The sequence below is a fragment of the Pleurodeles waltl genome, chromosome 4_1 (assembly GCF_031143425.1).
Source record: "Pleurodeles waltl isolate 20211129_DDA chromosome 4_1, aPleWal1.hap1.20221129, whole genome shotgun sequence".
Taxonomy (NCBI): Eukaryota; Metazoa; Chordata; class Amphibia; order Caudata; family Salamandridae; genus Pleurodeles; species Pleurodeles waltl.
In genome coordinates, this window is record NC_090442.1 from 572,604,643 (window position 1) to 572,619,499 (window position 14,857).

A 14,857-nucleotide genomic window follows, 5' to 3' on the forward strand; every position below is an offset into this window, starting at 1 on the left:
TACCCGCTGCACAAGCATGTTTAATCGAATGTTCTGGCTACACATATGGTCACTACTCCTGTACTATCGCCAAGGGTCTCTTCCGCTGCTGGTCCCTTCTGGTATTTTAAAGCAATTCTGTGGCATATCTAATTTTGTTACGGTATTGTGCGTCAGAGTAGAAGTGTAGCTTGTGAAACCACAAAGCTTCATTTGGAGTTTGACAGAGGGATACCCCTTCTCAAACGCCACGGATATCCTGTCCACATATTATAATGTGCCTGTAAAAGCCAGTTAAGTTATCCGACACATTTCTGACAGAGTGCCTTTAATTTAGCGTCCCAACATGGTGGGCGCTAGTGTTGCAGTAACAAATAATAAAAATCGTAAAAAGTGTGATGAAGCGCATTTTTATTAGGAAGGAGACATTCTTAGCTCAATTCTGCATGAATTGTCACACGTAAAACGTCTAAATGTCATACTTCAACACTACAAACATGGAAATGTACACTGACAAATTGAAAACTTGGCTCTGTCAGAGGAATGCATTGCTAGGAACTCTGAAAAAATTTTTCCACATTCATCAGGGGAAAGCAGGTATTGAACATGGAACAATAAAATATTGGGTCAAAGTCGAAGAATAAGCATGCCCATGGTAACATTTTCAAATGCTTAATAGAATTTAAATTATCTGATCCAAAGTGCCTACATTTTTTTAAAAGTTGTGACAGCATTCTTCCTACTAAATGGCAGAAGGAAAAGCAGGCATTGTTTGGCCGCTACAACAGCGATTTTCTAGAGAGTTTACATTTATTCTGATTTTCATATTCCGTGCTTATGCAGCTCATCCAGCCCAGGTTTTCAATTTGTATTCTTATTCTGATTCCGGTGTTGGCACTTATAATTGTGCAATGGGATAAGCAGGCAAAAAGTCCAGATGTGCAACAAAAATACTGGAGTGGATGAGCTGCGCTCATGGGGAATCTGGAAACATGAGAGCTCCGTTTGTTTTTGGCCTACACTAAACATCCTTCTAGGATAGGTTGAAACTGTTACAACCTCATTCGCCCAACAGCTGTAGAATTTGTCCCCACTTAAAGATCGAGGCCTTCTACAGTTGTGATTTGAAAAGTTTTGTGTCCAGCTGCGTTAGGTGTTTTGTAGTCCAAAGTCAAATGGAAAGCTGCACTTCTGCGACCGTTGCACTAACTTTATTAGGGCTCTAGGGAGAAACAGGCTACATGTACTTGAAGCGGAAAACAGGCTTACTGGGGTGGGGATGGTATGGGCCAACTAAGATGGGAGTAGGGCTGTTGACCTACAGGGTGGCATTCTTCAGATCCTCGCAGCAGTGGTGTTTGTGTTTTACTGCTTGGAAATTGGCTAATTTTAACAGTGTGTAACATCCGTTGTCAAGCGTCTTCCTGTGAGGGGGAATAAAAGAGGTTGAGAGCAGTAGTTTGAGGTAAAACTGCACACCAATAAGATAGCAAGAAAGCTCATGGCAGCAACACTGACAACGAGGGTGAGAGTTAGGTAAGGGGTTGCTGAAACACATGGGAGAAATGCAGAGTGGGGGTAATGTAAGGGAAAGGTGCACACCAAGGAAACCGATTCACTACCATGGAGTGCGGAAATTAAAAGAAAAAAGTAGTTTCCTGGTGTTGAGTTGTGGAAGAATGCAAGTCATCCAATCAAAAGTACGGTAAATAAGGTATTCTTCAGGGGCGGGACAAACACAAGAAGAGTAAGGAAAGCCATCAAATAAGATGCAAGCATATTACACTGACAAGAAGGCCATGCAATTGTAAACAATGGGGAGACAAAAAGGCACTGAAGTATTGGTGTTGTCTAGAAGAGGCCTTTTGAGTTCACACAACTAAATGCTGTGTGTAGTTGGGATCTAAAAGGTGGAGGAAGGCACCTACTTAAGCTAAAGTTGGGTTCATGGCTGTTGGATCCATGGACTGTTTATTGCCTCCCATTTGGTACTGCTGGCATAGATTTTCTATGGACATTTGTTGAAATAGATCATATTAGCTAGAGCTCATGATAAAGTGTCTATTCAGGGTCAGGAAGACACAAAGGCAGGGTATAGTGCATCTGTCCCAGATCAACACAGCCGCCTCTCTCAGCCAATACTTGCACAGCTGGAAATCATGTGGACTCTTTTATACAGCTCTTTCCCCTTAAAATATGCTTTTGAGTTTTCCGAAATCTTCAGTTTTGGTATGATTGTGAGCCTTCTAACACTGACAAAACGTCAAGCCCTCCACTTCAGTTAAAGGTATGCGTTAATGTTCATTTTCTTCTGAGCTTTGAAATGTAACTTATTGGCTGTGAGAATATTGCACTTTGAGTGGCACATGGGTTTCCGCTGCTCAGTGAAACCAAACTTTCTGAATTCTGCGAGTTTCAAGCCTACACGGTAGGTACTAGCGCTTTTTTAAATCCCTTGTCTCCACAGACCCTCACTGCTGCCTTTTGTAAAAATGAAAGTTGAATATTAAACTTGCACAAGAGTCTAAAATTTCACACATTTGCTCCAACCAAACTGTCTGTATGATGAACGAACCTCAGGCAATGTAGCCTCCCCCTTTTTTAGCATTTCATTCATACATCAGACGATTTTCAGTCCAACACAGGCCCTTAGAAACATGTTTCAAGTTGAAAATAAAATTGCAACTGTATTTTGCTTCTGATATGTTACTGTGTAGCGAATCACACATATGCTGTATGTGGATCATGACAATTTACTTAGAAAATACTTTCTGAACATGGCTGTGAATGAACACATGCAGCACAGCCTGTGTATTGCTTAGGGTACAGGGTGCCCGTGGCTGGATATAGCCATCGCATCTTTAGCCCGGCAGCAGGTTTTGTGTTCATGCAGCAGGCAAAAGTAGATACCTCAAAGCCCGCACTTAATATCACCAAGAGCAAAACAGATCTGGGATACAGCAGGCAGCTGGATTTGGCTACAGCATTTTTCTTTTCTTGTGAAGTAATGTTTCCACCTTTAAAGACCCCCTGAAAATTCCAGTTTTAAAAATAAAATAGTAGTACAACTTAAGACCATACTTAACATCACAGAACTAAATAACACAATTGGAGGATGTGCATTCTAGATTCAAGTAATGCTACACCGGAGTAGCGGCCAAGCGTTCAACAAGGCTAATGCTAGTGAGCAAAAAGGAATGGGAATATACTTATGATATTAATATCTACAAAGGATTTAAATATAATGTAGGTACACAAGGCAAGGCTGCATAGCGGCTCCACTTTTTGACAGGGAACTTTAATACCAGATTAGCTGTAAAACACTAATTATGGCCCTAAAGTCTAATATGGAATCATTAACAATCAGACACCATCTTGGCTCAGGATCACCATGTTGGGCCTAAACAGAATGAAAGAAGTTGAACAAGCCCTCATTCACTCAGAGGCATACAAATGCTAAGCTTGTTCCTATAGATAGCCTGCAGCCTTTTTTGGGCTTTACTGCACTTAGGGCCAGATGTATCAAACATTTTTGTGATCACAAACGGCCCAACAGGCCGTTTGCGATCACAAAAATGCATTTTGGTATGTATCAAGTCCAATTTGCGATTTAGTAACTTGTTACAAAATCGCAAATTGGATTTACGACTACATACCGATTCGGTATTAGGAAGGGGCGGGTCAAGGGCCTCCATTTCTAATACCAAATTGCAGAGGTATGTATAATTGTTTTGTGACCGTGAATGCGGTCGCAAAACAATCACAGTTACCACCAATTTCCAATTGGTGGTAACCAATTTTCTAAGGGGATTGTTTTCTTCACTAGAGAGTTTCACCCGTAAGAAAGCTTCTCTTGCTGATCCCATATACACTTCACAATATTTCAGTAGGAAAGTGGATTATTTTTTGGAGGGCAAGTGTCCACCTCAAAGAATAAGGCCATCACCTGCTAGATGTTCATTCCATGGTAATGGCACAAAGCAGTCAGGCTCAAATCAAAGGCAAGGTGTAAATTATTTAAACTGTGAAAATACAATAGAAAAAGTTACAGCAAACAAAAGAAAACTCAACAACCAATTTTAAAATAAAGATAATAATTTAATGAGTAAACTAATCTAAAAACAGCAAAAATCCAGTAAGGGAAGTGTGTATTTGAATTTTGAAAGTTTTAGGAGAAAATGGTGGCAAAAACCAAAAATCACCAATGTTAGTCAATGATCGTAGTAGACTGATACGTACGTGCAATTTGAGCCGACTGCAGTGTAGTTGTGGTCAGATAAATAAAGTGAATTGGTCGTGCCGAATGTCTGGAAGTCAACATTTTTTAAACACTTTCCAAGTCCCAACGCAGGAAGAGACTTTGTTACTTTTTGAGATGAAAGATCTGCCCTGAGCTGGCTGCCACTGTAGAACCAAATATTGGATGCTTGAAGTAGGTTGGCCCTTCTGGAGGTTTTGAAATTTCTAGCAGAAAATGTTTTAAGTTCTAACACAGAATAAGACTTAATAGCTTTTTCAGAGGTCCTTGGAGTCTTGAGCAGTATGAAGCTGAAATTCAATCCAACAAAGTGGAACTGCTGGTCTAAAACATTTTCTGGTGACTCCCACTCAAGCTCTGGAGGAAGAGTTTTCTAGGCTTTCCAAACTTTCTTATGGGGTACAAACAACCAGAGGAGTACACTTCTAAGGCATCCAGGACCTCACAGGAGGGCACTTAGGGGCTCCCAGGGTGTCAGACAGATCTCAACGGCAAAATCCAGTCCAGGTTCAGTTCTTATTGGTCACCTGGGCATTTCTAGGAAAAGGCATCTTCCAACTTGATGTATCCCTATGGCCACACAGGAGGTCAGCCAACTGACCGTTGGAGACCACCTCTTTGTCCTGGGTACAAGAGGAAGCGGGTCCAGTCCTCTTCTTATCTTCCACGGTCCAAAAAGTGTTCTAAGTCTGGTGCTTTGGGGTGCCACATGTATGGGCTCACCTAGCTAGGGGGTGGGTATGACTTCTTGGCATTCATTAACCAATGGGATGAAGGTCTGGATGTATCCCTACCCACTTTTTCAGTAGTTCCTGTTTGCCTTACCGCAAACCGACCCAAAATGGCATGAACTAGGGCAATGCCAAGAGGCCAAAGTCTTCAGCCACACTGTACTTGGGCTCTGAGGGTAGGGGTGTATACGGAAGTGTCACAGGGAATTTGCAAGTGCCCATCCACATTGAAAACTAAAATCCATTATGAAGCAAGCCTCGCACCCACAAAAAACAGAAGATCGTTGTCTAGTAAAACAAAGTAAGGTCTGTCAGTGACAAGCCAGGAGATAGCCAATAATTGTTTTCTGGTCCCGTTTGATCTCCTTTAAGAACACAAAGGTTTTACATGTGCCTCAGACAGACTTGTCAGGCAGTCGTTGACACTGTTGCCCCTATATGATGAGGCGACAGAACCCCCAGCCTGAATATTCGGCTGCCCTCAGAAGAGTCATCCCTGCCCACTTAGGGGTGATCTGTCAACCAAAGTGACCTATTGTGTAGTTCCTGGGAGGAAGCTCACACCTCAGTGACACCTCATTCAGGCCAAATACAGCCTGACCACCTATCAGCGGCTAATGCTAATTAGCCTCCTGAGGGCTCAGGGAGGGAAAAGGCAACTTTCTAATAGTTGCTTTCCCTGAATATTTATAGAACATCTGACAATCATTAAATTGGATTTTAATAACTATTAAATAGTTTATTATTTTTCTAGCTGGTTCCATTCCCAGGATAGTATTATAAGTATTTTACTCTGCACTGTGGTTTTCTACATAGGACAGCTAGACGTCCCACAGAGAAAATAGCTTTTGGGTTCTTACCACTCTAGGAACATAACATTAATTTTCTACATGTTTCACTTTCAAATACCATGCACGCTGCCTTTTGGAGCTACAAGGACTACACAGGGGTGATTATTAATATTTAAAATTCTCCGAATGGATGAAGAGCAGCTGCCTCAACCTCAATTCCGACAAGATGGAAGTCCTCATCTTCGGCTCCACCCCCTCTGCATGGGATGACTCCTGGTGGCCTGCCACTCTCAGAACCACTCCAACTCCCACCGACCATGCACGCAACCTAGGATTCATCTTGGACCCCTCACTATCCATGAACCAGCAAGTCAACGCCATCTCCTCCTCCTGCTTCAACACCCCCCACATGCTCCGAAAGATCTACAAATGGATACCCACCGAAGCCAGAAGAACAGTCCCCCAAGCCATCGTAAGCAGCAAGCTGGACTACGGCAGTGCCCTCTACGCAGGAACCATGGCCAAACTCCAGGAGAGGCTGCAACGCATCTAGAACGCCTCCGCACGCCTCATCCTCCGCCACTGCCACATCACAGACCACCTGAAAAACTTGCACTGGCTCCCAGTCAACAAGAGAATCACCTTCAAACGCCTCACCCACGCTCACAAAGCACTGCACAACACCGGACCAGAATACCTCAAGAGACAACTCTCCTTCTACACCCCGACCCGGCATCTTCACTCCACCGACCTCGCCCTCGCAACCATCCCACGCGTCTGCAAAACTACAACCGGTGGTAGATCATTCTCACACCTCGCCGCCAAAATGTGGAACACTCTTCCCACCCACCTGCGCCAGACCAAAGACCTCCTTACCTTCAGGAAATTTCTCAAGACCTGGCTGTTTGAGCAGTAGAAGCACCTGCCCCACCCACCTTCACCCATTCCCCTCCTGAGCGCCTTTAGACCCTCACAGGTGAGTAGTGTGCTTTTCAAATCCCTGATTGATTGATTGATTGAAAAGGAGGGTATTTGCCTGATAAAAAGAGTTGTTTGACATGTTATACTACAGGATTTACACCGCAGCACTCAGGCTAGGCCTGGAGCCACGTTTTTGGACCATTTTAGTGGATAGCTTAATAGGTGCTGTTTTTCACAAATAGCATTTAACTTTCCTTGACATGGAGGTATTTCTGTACCTTATACACAAGGTGAGTAATCCAGTTGGATTTTAAGCCAGTTTCAACATGTTTTAGGGTCAGAGCACATACACTGGGCACTGGATAGCAGTGTCTCAGTGTTAGGCTTTCAGATTACCAGTGGGTGAATCCCAAAAATAATTAAAAAGTGAGAGTGAGCATCCAAAAAGGGGTCACTTTGCAACAGTCTTGTTCTCTTTTAACTCTCTTTCCCCTCAAAAAACGCCTGCTTCTTCCGGTCAGCTTTTTTTAAACAAAAAAATAATTATTGCATTCCTTGTTTATTTCTAACTTCTACCAACGTACGTTTTCTGTTTGTAATGCAGTACTCTGTAACTTCCCTTTCTCTTTCATCCTATTACACGTTAAAGTGAACTGTCTCTTAAAATATTTCTGACTGTTTTCAGTCTAGATTTTACGATTTTTTAATATGACGTTTCTAACCACAATATATTTCTTCTATATTACTGTAAAGCATCGTACACACGTTCTACTCCTTAGTAAAATATGCAGGGTCGTCGACAAGTTAGGTTTGCTTCCTGATGGATTTGTAAAAAAAATAGTTCTTAAAAATTTTAAATTGTATTATATGACTATATGTTCCAGCATAGTTATAAAGATGACATATGAAACTTCATATGTAGCAGTCTTTCGTCATTCGTCTCGTAGTTGTTTGGGTATAAGGAGAGGTGGTCTAAAGTCGTGGAGCTGGTGCTAAGAACAATCTGGTCCCTTTTATTCTTGGCACTTTCAAAAAGCAGCCAGTAGAGTGGCCCATGGTCATTGGTGACATGAACACTTCTGGCGTTCAATTTGTAACTTGAAATGTCTGATGAACGCCATTTTGACTGAATTACCACCACTACTTAGGAGCATTTATCTTAAACTCTGGACTATAAGTGACTTTTTTCATTTTGGAAATGTATTCTGCATATTGCATTAAACCAAGGATGTAAAATAACATTATAGGTTGCCATACTTTCTGATCACCCTGCAGGACAAGAAAAGGAAAAGAACTGCATGGAATGCAGGCTAACATCCTTCAGAAGTCTTGCCTTTTCTCTAGGTCTTGGACATTTGAGGCGTTTTACTTCGGTTCTTATTTCGAATTAGCCTCCTCCCAAAGAGGCAGCTAGACTGCTGCTCAAAGCCAGAGTCATAATATAGAAATATGGACCAACTTGTGCCAGCCCTCTTTTGTGGTCTTACGGGCATCACTATAGAAATGTATACATTGCTTTCCTTCCATCAATATAAGATGGTATTCTTTTATGTATGTACTTCAGATACTTCTAGAACAATATTTGTGGTCTCGCAGCTTCTTCAGACTATGAGAGTCCTTCTTGATGGCTGGTTTAGTAGGCAATGCTCCATCAGTATGTTCGCAAAAGCAGCGAGAAGACTGTTAGTCTTGATTCAATGCAGAGGTGGGAGCTTGATAAAACTCAGCAATGCAAAGGTCTGTTTCAGAGATGGGTTCAGTTTGAGAATAACCTTCACTGCTCTCACACGACAGGCTATTGCTCCATTGTCCACATGTTTTAGAAAACACCTACCCTCAATGTGTTATGTCATTTATAAACCATGGCCTGTTTATTGGCTTTTGGTTCCCTAATTATGTTATTTCGTGCTTGTTCATTGTCCCCCTTCGATTATATAGCACTACTGTGCACTTTACCAGCTTCACTGTTAAACACTTAGCATGCTAAAATATGTTTTAGTCATTTTTCATATGCTAAAGTTGAAAAAGGGACGGGGGCACAAATGAACAGTTAGAATTTTGACGATGTGCCAATACATTAAATCGAACGTCCCAAGATTGAAGGAAAGATAAAGGTAGCTGTTGTGGCCATCCAAGATTGAAACGTTATCAGGCACATGTAGAAAGATCTTCTGACCTTCAATCAAACACAGTATCTCTGAAAGCATCTGCAGCCCACACATTACTCAAAACTGGATAGTCTGCTTGCAGTGGTGGAAAGAAGAGACCTGTAGACTTTCTTCTACTAAGCTTTCAAAAATATTGCTGGCAAATGGTGAATTTTTTATGTTTGTCAACCAGAACATTGTTCAACCTAAAGTTTCAAATGCTGCTAACTAGCCTCCCTCAAACAATTAAACGTAACTGTGAAAGATTTGTACAGTTTTGAAGTGCATCCCACTGAGGAAAATTGTTGGATCTCGCCCGTGTGGCATGTTAAAAAATTACTTGCAAAGACAAATTTTAAACACATTACCCAGCACATTTCCATAAGCTGACATTCTTCAAGTGCTGCTTCCGAGGGAGCTAAGCCGATACGCTCAGTAGCAGTGACGCGACCACCTTTCCATTGCAATTCTGCGTGGCATTATAACTATGAGCAGGTGTCAGTTTTGTGTTTGGAAAAATAGACTAATCTTTTCTCATAAGGAAGCAGGGAAAGCTCAGTCTCTTAGGGGTTCAGCGAACAGCAAGAAGACTGCACTGTCAGGAAGAACTGCGCCTCACTGACATGGCATAAGGCAGATCTGCAGATTGCACTGTGAGTGGTGTGGCGTATGGAGACGTCCATGAAGGAAAGGACGCATGTTAAGAGCATGGAACAGATCATGAACAAGAAATGGGTGTGGCATACAATAGGGGACCTAGGACCACAGCGAGGAGACAGCAAGAAGGTAAGGTTGGTATAAGGATTATAGAGTCTTACAGACTTGAGGACGTGACTGCATAGATTGAGATGGATGGCACAATGAGTTTTTAAACTCCATGATACTTCAGCAGACAAAAATAGTTCTCTTGTGCAGGAATTACTTTTGGTTATTCATATAAAATTGGAAGTTGTCAAGTAGTGCACATGAGAAAGTGTCTGTGAGATGCCTGTGTCTGACCATGTCTTTCTCTTCTCTCATTATCTATTTAGCTCTGGGTGTTTGTCTCTCTTCCTTCTGATTGCCTCTTTTTCACCCTCCTTGTTTTGTATTAAATGCCATTGCCTCGTGGTCTGTATCATCCTCTTTACTTTCTCTCTGTCGCTTCTGGGTGTCTGTCATCTCCTCTCACTCACCTTCCCTCTGTTGTCTTTCTCTTGCTCTGGCTGTCTTTCAGGGGCTTTGGGAGTTTGTGGTTGCTCTCACCTCAGGGATGTGGTGTTTAATAATATATATGTTACGTATTTATTGAAGTTGTTATCCAACACGATGATCAGACCAAATGTTTAACTCATATGGGGCCTATATGGGAACACACACGCATATTTATGAAATCAAAAGAAATCAGGGTTTATAAAGTGTAACTACTCATCTCTAAGGGTCTCAAGGTGCTAAGGGGGTTTGTTCTCTGAGCTTCAGTCGAAGAGCTAGGGTTTAAGGTCCTTCCTGAATTGGGGTAGAGATGGTGATTGCCTGATGTGCAGGAGCATGGTGTTCCAGCTCTTTGCCATAAGGTAGGTGAAGGATCTCCCACCAGCTGAAGTCTTTCGTATGTGGGTTACAGTGACTAGTGCTTGTTGAGCGGAGAGGTCTGGTGGGGGAGTAGAAGGTGATGCAGTGGTTGAGGTAGGCGGGTCCTATGTCGTGGAGGGCCTTGTAAGCATGGACGAGGAGCTTGAAGTTAATTCTTTATAATTTAAAAGCAACAGACAGTCCACTATCTTCTACACAAGAATGTTTTTTTTTGACATGATTATGGTTTTATTTTTATTATGAGTGATCCAGATCTGCTAGTGACTTGGTATCCAGCTGATGCCTCTCAGCTAGTGCTCTGTTAGTGCAGACAGACTCAGACAGGCCAACAGCCCTTTCAAAGTTTCTGTGTTATATTGTACTAAGCAGGGTGAGGGTCAAGTTGTGGAGACCTACAGGGAGTGCAGAATTATTAGGCAAATGAGTATTTTGACCACATCATCCTCTTCATGCATGTTGTCTTACTCCAAGCTGTATAGGCTCGAAAGCCTACTACCAATTAAGCATATTAGGTGATGTGCATCTCTGTAATGAGAAGGGGTGTGGTCTAATGACATCAACACCCTATATCAGGTGTGCATAATTATTAGGCAACTTCCTTTCCTTTGGCAAAATGGGTCAAAAGAAGGACTTGACAGGCTCAGAAAAGTCAAAAATAGAGAGATATCTTGCAGAGTGATGCAGCACTCTTAAAATTGCAAAGCTTCTGAAGCGTGATCATCGAACAATCAAGCGTTTCATTCAAAATAGTCAACAGGGTCGCAAGAAGCGTGTGGAAAAACCAAGGCGCAAAATAACTGCCCATGAACTGAGAAAAGTCAAGCGTGCAGCTGCCACGATGCCACTTGCCACCAGTTTGGCCATATTTCAGAGCTGCAACATCACTGGAGTGCCCAAAAGCACAAGGTGTGCAATACTCAGAGACATGGCCAAGGTAAGAAAGGCTGAAAGACGACCACCACTGAACAAGACACACAAGCTGAAACGTCAAGACTGGGCCAAGAAATATCCCAAGACTGATTTTTCTAAGGTTTTATGGACTGTTGAAATGAGAGTGAGTCTTGATGGGCCAGATGGATGGGCCCGTGGCTGGATTGGTAAAGGGCAGAGAGCTCCAGTCCGACTCAGACGCCAGCAAGGTGGAGGTGGAGTACTGGTTTGGGCTGGTATCATCAAAGATGAGCTTGTGGGGCCTTTTCGGGTTGAGGATGGAGTCAAGCTCAACTCCCAGTCCTACTGCCAGTTCCTGGAAGACACCTTCTTCAAGCAGTGGTACAGGAAGAAGTCTGCATCCTTCAAGAAAAACATGATTTTCATGCAGGACAATGCTCCATCACACGCGTCCAAGTACTCCACAGCGTGGCTGGCAAGAAAGGGTATAAAAGAAGGAAATCTAATGACATGGCCTCCTTGTTCACCTGATCTGAACCCCATTGAGAACCTGTGGTCCATCATCAAATGTGAGATTTACAAGGAGGGAAAACAGTACACCTCTCTGAACAGTGTCTGGGAGGCTGTGGTTGCTGCTGCACGCAATGTTGATGGTGAACAGATCAAAACACTGACAGAATCCATGGATAGCAGGCTTTTGAGTGTCCTTGCAAAGAAAGGTGGCTATATTGGTCACTGATTTGTTTTTGTTTTGTTTTTGAATGTCAGAAATGTATATTTGTGAATGTTGAGATGTTATATTGGTTTCACTGGTAATAATAAATAATTGAAATGGGTATATATTTGTTTTTTGTTAAGTTGCCTAATAATTATGCACAGTAATAGTCACCTGCACACACAGATATCCCCCTAACATAGCTAAAACTAAAAACAAACTAAAAACTACTTCCAAAAATATTCAGCTTTGATATTTATGAGTTTTTTGGGTTCATTGAGAACATGGTTGTTGTTCAATAATAAAATTAATCCTCAAAAATACAACTTGCCTAATAATTCTGCACTCCCTGTATTTGCTCATGATTGAAAAAGAGTCAAACATGCTGTAAAACACTTTAGTAGCTTTAGTATTCTAGATTTAAATTACTCTGTGCTGATATGTGGTGATCAGATCTCAATAAGCCGTTTTAAGTATGTTCTTTCCAATAAATTATTATGAAGTGAGATCCCTGGAACTAGTTGTAATGAAGATTTTTTTCTTTTTAGCTAAGGGTGGTGATTCAGACACTGATTGTAAATAGTTGTTATTCATTTTATGTTTTTTTATGCTCTTCTCACGACCATATTCGGAATATTGTCTTCCTCTATCATTTTTTTTCTGTACATTCTTAGATGATGTAGTATATGTGCAATATTTCCAAGTTAGGCAGTGCATTAGCATAATATTTATGTAGATGTGTTTCGAACTTTGGACCCTCACCATTTTGGAAAAATAGTTTGTGCTGTCCCCATAGTGTATTGAAAATGCGTATAATGTGTGAACTGTTATTTTTTTTGTTCAGGAAAGAAACATTTTATTGGTTTTTTTTTACATATTATTGTTGCAGTTTCTAACTCAACGTGTGCTTGGTTAATGTTCATATTTGGCCTTAAAGGGAAAAGTAGCCACTGGTGATTTGCCCAGTGTTCATGTATTTGTTATCCATTTGAAGAGTCTGGTGGAAAAGGTATTCCTCCTAATAAGTCATTTTATTTAGTTTCTATTTCTCTCTTACTCTTTTATCACATGGTAACCTTCCAGGTCAGCTTGTCTGTATGCTAAAGACTCTTTGGTGGAGTTCTTCAACTGGTGGGTTTTTCATGGTCACTGTTAAAGTCCAAAAACAGATCTGGGTAGTACCAGAAACAGAGGTCAAGTTTACAATAGTTTCCTTATTTTGGGGCGTACTGCTCTCATGCTCTGTTCAAAAACAACATTTTCTTGGCTATCGTAATCATTACCAGTAGCGGCCGGCAGCTTTAGGAGGGAGGGGGGCGGGTGGGAAGCACACACACACACACACACTCATTCTTTCACACACAGACACGCACGCACATCCATCAACAACACTCATGCCATTCAAACATGCACACACGCACCAAACATTCATTTTAAAACATCACACACACTCATTCTTTTACACACGCATGCATGCACAGCCATTAACACTCATAACATTCAAACATGCGCGCATGCACCAAACATTCATTTTAAAAGATCACACACACTCATTCTTTCACACATGCACGTACGCACATCCATTAACAACACTCAAACATGCACGCTCACACCAAACATTCAATTTAAATCACACACACACACTTACCTTCAGCCTCCAGGTTCCAGGAGGGTTGGGACTGCTGCCTTCCCTCATTGGCTGACCTTAGGTGAGCCAATGAGGGAAGGCAGCAGTCCCAGCCTCGTCACAGAGTGGGATGGGGTCAGTGAGACTGCTGACCCCACCCCACCCCACTCTGTGACGAAGTGTCACTGATTGACACTCGCCCTGGGCGCTTCAGGGCTTAAACCTGAAGCGCCCAGGGCGAGTGTCAATGGGTGATGCTTTCCTCATCACCCAGGGAAGGGCCTTGAGGCACCTTTGCTGAGCCGATGAGGTCACGCCCATAGGAGCTGTGACCTCAGCCCAGCAAAGTTCAGCTCAGGCAGCCAGAGTCTGCGCAAATCGCGCATGGCTCGCTCCTGGCTGTCTGAGCTGAAAATGAAGAGTGTCTGTCAGGCTGGCCTTTGTTCAGCCTGACAGACACTCTTCGTGAGGGGCAAAAGGTGGGGGGGGGGCGTGGCCCCTCAGCCCTATAGGACAGGCCGCCACTGATCATTACTTGGTATAATTGTGTTCTTGGTATCCACCTCCCCAAATGCACCTCGGTTTTTAGTGTACACGCTAATTCACGTTACAAAAATTGTGGTAAAAACGAATGTTATCGCTTTATATTTCATCGTTTTCCACGGGTCACTTGAGCAAAGAGAACACATTTCTCCGAATGGCTCCAGCGCGACAAACGGTGCATATTAATCTTTCTAAGATACCTTATTCAGCATCCTTTTTTAAAGCTTTAGATAAATTGTAAACTACATCTCACAAGCGCTGTGCATGGGAATAGAAGGGGCAGCGTACAAACAGACAGAATGTAAAAGATCAGAAACATTCGATGAGAAATCAATTTAAAATGGATAACAGCGTGTGACAGGTGAACAGCATACTTCTGGCAGCTGAGTGTGCAAGATAAAATAATTAAAAGTGCTGACAGAGAAGATGGAAACGCGTCAGGACGTGGTCAGTTTCAGAAGCTACCAGAGGTCAAGCGCCGTAAATAATGCAACAAGTCTTGATAAACTTATGATCGCGTGCAGGAAGCAGCTGTAAATAAATCAATACCGTGATAATGGCATTATTAGTTAATTCGTACTGCTTGTTGTGCTCCATTAAACACAAAGCAAATACTACACTTGAGTATTTTGCTTCAACAGCACATCAGCATTTCTTATCGTGAGGTAAAATTGACTGAGCA

At 42.3% G+C, this 14,857-nt stretch overlaps 1 protein-coding gene across 2 annotated transcripts in view; it reads left to right on the forward strand.

The window, feature by feature from the left end:
- The window catches only part of DOCK4 (dedicator of cytokinesis 4), a 1,300,588-nt gene that overhangs the window by 374,671 nt on the left and 911,060 nt on the right, over positions 1–14,857 (forward strand). The window lies entirely within an intron of this gene.